Raw genomic sequence first — 4945 nt, forward strand, 5'->3', positions numbered from 1 at the left:
TTTACAAACAATAAATATGAAAGAATTTCGATTGAATTTGAACGAAATTTATCAAGAAATTTGTATTTTTCAATACGCCATCAATTCAGAAGCATTTCGTAAAGCTAAATCATTATTTTTTGTCTTAATTATTTCATAGTATTTATGTAATCAACTCTGGAATATTTAAATAGACTATTCGAATGTAAATCCCCAAACTTAATGAAGATACTTTGCGAAAGCGCTCATCGATTAATCCACATCGACGATCTCCGGCTCGAACGATCGAGCTCAGATAGCCGGCACGTGTAGAATCTCCAAGTTGACGTGATTTCAGTTCCTGAACTGATAATCAATCGCGATTCACGCTACATCGCGCAAAATGGCGCGTTATTCCGCGCGAGACATCGTAATTACGCTTCTCCACCGGCGGGCATTAATTAGACGCGACGAAATAATTAATCTCAGGTACTTAGATCATCCTCAGGAATCCGACGATGATGAGAGAAAAAGAGAGAGAGAGAGAGAGAGAGAGAGAGAGAGAGAGAGAGAGAGAGAGAGAAAGAGCCATACATACAAACATTCGCCAAGAGGCTCGACCTCGTCGTCGCCGTCGTTGAACAGATCGATTTATCGAATTTATTGCCGTCTCTATCTATGATCGCGCATAGTAATCTCTATATATAGAAGTCGCAAAGACACCTGCGACTTGTTCGCCTTTCTCGTCGCGTCTTCTAACGTGTATCTTCTCTCTTTTTCTCTCTCTTTCTCGGTGCGTCTTGTCTCTATGCATATGCATATAAAATACGTCAAGTATCCGACGCTGCAGAAAAAGCTTTTCACGGCTGTCCGGACGATTATCAGGAATTGTAGGGGCCTTTGGCCTTTCCAGTAGTCATTGACGGTGATTATGACGGAAAGGAATGCCACTTTGGCGCAAATCCTTAGTACGCGCTGCGCCGCAGAAAAGTGAATCTTTCTCGAGAAAGAGAGACACCTCTGCTAGCATTTATTAAATTAAATGACCGTCTTCATACAGTGCGTAAGCTTAAATATTTAATTCGTCGCGATGAACAAATGTAAATGCTGTGGTTCAAATTTCCATGTCTCATAAATATTCGACAAAACGAATTTTAAAATTAATAAAGCGAAATAAAGTCTATTCAAATCTGAGGAAAATAAAACATCAATTTTTTTGTATCAAAAATTTCGTCTATTGAAAGAAGAAATTTCTAATTTTAATTGATTGATTCACTGAACGCCGATTTCGAAAGTTCAACGTGTTTGTCGAAAGCAAAATGAATTTATGCGAGAGCGTTATTTACACAACGATCTCGCGTGCAACACAAGATGATACACATCGAGAAACGCAATTGTCTGCCGAAATTTGCATTTCAAATCGCGATCGAAATTATGCAAATTAATTCCGCGAACAAAGATTAGGAGAGAGAGAGAGAGACTCAAAAGCCCGGGACTACTGTGTATACTCAAACAGTTTAGGATTCATGAACAGATTTTCGCGAAATCTCGAATAAGACGTGAAACAAGATTTGATTAAAAGCGATATAATTTACAATTTTGTTCTATATGAATGTGTAACAAAACTGACAAACGAGTATGTAGGTAATTCGTTTTGACAGATGACCGATTGACAATTCTCATTTGTGAACATTATTGCACTAAGGCCCCCATAACGCGGAATATGCGACGCAAATTAATAAAAAATAATTTACAGCCAATTATATTATTCATATCCTTTCGATTATCGTGTGCGATGCGCAGCTTATATTCATTGATTAAACTACGCAGAAATCGGCGACGTTATCGGCACGCGATCGCTAATACATCGTCGACTTAACAGCGCGTCCCTCCCCTCCCTCTCTATCATATCAGACTCGTATATGCTTTGCATAACTCTTCTTGTGTTCCTCCTCTCTCCTTCCCTCGCCCTTGGCGAAATTTTCGCGTACGCAAGTCGCGCGGCTCCATTATGCGAAACGACCGCGAGTTGGCTGCTATCTCGATCGCATAAACGGACAATTAATCGTCGAGTCATCAGCGTGAATCAGCTCTCTTCGGTGCGGTTAATACGTTGGTTTACCTGATACGCATTTGCATTTCGACGGTTCAATCAACGGGATGCCCGGTTCGTCAGAGTATATATAGCGTTCCACCCTGGCAAACAGCCGGCTAATTATGGCCGTTACATATCCGTAATTACACACCGTCGTCCGCGTGTTAAATACGAATTACGAGGACTAATTCTTCCCGAACGGAAGAGGAGGATCGATACTGTAAGCGCACGGGGGGAAGAGGAGAGAGCTCTGGTCGCTTGATTTGTCTGCTGAAGCGCGACGTTATTATCCGCGAGATTTGATGACATAATGAAAGAGCTATATTGAAATAATCGATGATATAATCACGGATATTAGCGATAATTACTTTTACGCTCGCTTAAAGTATGGCGTTTGACTGTCATCGAACGGCATTCAATTAACTTATCCAACGAGGAATGATTTATCTTCTTGAAATACTCGATTCTCTCTCATTTTTAGCCATGACGTAAACTCGACTTCGGGCAGAAATTAAATTTCAACTGCAATTTATTTATTTGCCTTCGCAAAGAAAGATATTTGTTCGCTCGTGACTCGAAAATTACTGAAAAATGTTTCGACACTTTTTAACGAGAAAGATTTTTGACGGACAATTTTTTTTCGCATATTTGAAGCAGCTGTCTGTCATTAAAATTCGAATTATCTCCACTGGAATATTTCGCGTACAATATTATTATGCCGTTAATCGTAATCGTATTTTCACGCATTATTACTCAAACGTAACGCGGTAGCGTGTATATACATAAATTTCAATTATAAACAGTATAAACACGAATTTAATTTCTATATGTATTATATGTGATTATTAATTCCCCGCGCTTCCCCGAAGCGCAGATAGCTTTATCCGCTTATATAGGCGGCGGCCTTGTCTAATACATATACTTGGGAAACATTCGTATAGCTACAAAGTGAGAATAATAATAGGCACTTAACGATTCGGTATGGAAAACAGCCTAATTGCGCGGATACGTTTAGATGCGCCTGCCGTCACCCGGAAAAACGTGATCGCCGGAAAACATTGCGAAATGATTTTCTCGGGAATGCGAATGACTCGGACTGACGCTGCTCATTTTCACGCGCCGCAAAATAATGTGTTTAATCATTTTATTATTCGATTCCTATTTACATACTTCTTATCATTCCATTAGCGCGTTTTGCAATTTAATAGTTATTTAATTTTTCTCATTATTTTCTTAATCTTCTTATTTGTATTTGATTCGTTGAAAAATGATTTCCAAGTTCTCTCTTCCTGTCTCTGGGAAACGGTATATCGCTTTAATAATAGTATATTTTAAAGTTATTTTGGTGGAAATAAACTGAACGCGAGAGAGAGGTCGTTGCACCTATATATTTCGGCGTATTTCCGGCGAGTGAACCTTCATCGTACACCGAATCTACCTTAATTAGCGAACTACCTAATAAATGATTTAACGGTGCTCCAAAACTCCCACAATAGCGCCTAGGTTTCGGCCACGCCAGGAAGACGCGCGGATTCGATCTCACGAGCATTAGCATTTTTCAGTAGGAACGGTGTGTCAAGTTCACGAGGATTATGCTAATCAGAATTCTTCTCTCCCGACGGAAACCTATAATATTTCTTCTCGCTATCCTGTGTTGGCAATTTCGAACTTTGACGGTAGTCAGAATTGAACATGCAAAAATCATTTGCAACATTCTCTCACATCGAGAATCTCTAGCATTATAATAGACATTCTGTATTAAAATATTCCATAAGAGAAAAATGTTAGTAAGATTCTTCAGTGAATTTTATATAGATATCAATGTTTCTTCAACGAACAAATTTGACAGGAGATCATTTATCCTAAGATGTTTCAATTCTTAGTGTGTCTTTGTTAGATATTTATTTAAATGAAATACATGTTTAAAAAATCTGAGTTATATTTGTATCTTCAGTATTATTGATGTACAATTGATTTAAAATTGTAATTGCTTTTATATTTAGATATTTCATCAATTAAATATACAATTTTAATTTTAATTAAAGAAACAGCTATTAAAATTAAGATAAATATAGAAGTAGTTGTTCAAATTAATTCAATTGAATAGCCTTGGAGTAAAACTCGATTAATAAATTTATTATTAATTGCCATATATGCATATAATTTTAAAAAATAAAAAGAACGAAAGAATAATAAAAATTATTATTGTAAAATCGTGGAGAAAAAATATCATGTTAAATATAAATGAATTTAAATTTAAAAATTTTTGTTAAAAACATTAAATATAATTTTTGAATTAAAAATCTTTTCAACTCTACTAACGCCTTATGATTAATTTAATTTTACGAAAGATTTAATTATTTCCGCGGAATAAACGATTCAATTATATCCCTCTATACCCGGCATACGATTATTATTACTCGCTGTTAACCCCGAGCTATTGACCGAACGGTTATAACTTTATTACAATGTTATTTTTGCGCATTCGATATTCTGCCGGCGAAATATCTCACGGTAAAGTCGATAACTCGCGTACGAGAGACGCGCGCTTGAGATACGTACGGCTTCGTATCTGCCCCCTTCGAGGGCCACGGGAAGAGGTCAAGTACTGGACTCGGTCGACCTGCAATTTCGGTAATTTTGCGAGCAAACGCGCGCGTGTTCGATTATCGAACCTCCGACGGGACTCTTTCGCAGGGCGGTCCGGCCGATACCCCGCGTTTAGGTTCTGCGCTCTCGGCTCTCTCTCCTCATCTCGCACGCGTTTCTACGCCCCCACGTCGTAGATTCCATCCCCTCGCTTCCTCGCCCCGACACTTCCGCCCGATGTTTAAAATCGATGAGCTTGCGCGAGAAGAACGGAGAGATCGTTTTGATACTCAAACTATACCC

This window comes from Prenolepis imparis, unplaced genomic scaffold (assembly GCF_030444845.1).
Source record: "Prenolepis imparis isolate NDT839.2.m4 unplaced genomic scaffold, iyPreImpa1.0 SCAF_11, whole genome shotgun sequence".
Lineage (NCBI taxonomy): Eukaryota > Metazoa > Arthropoda > Insecta > Hymenoptera > Formicidae > Prenolepis > Prenolepis imparis.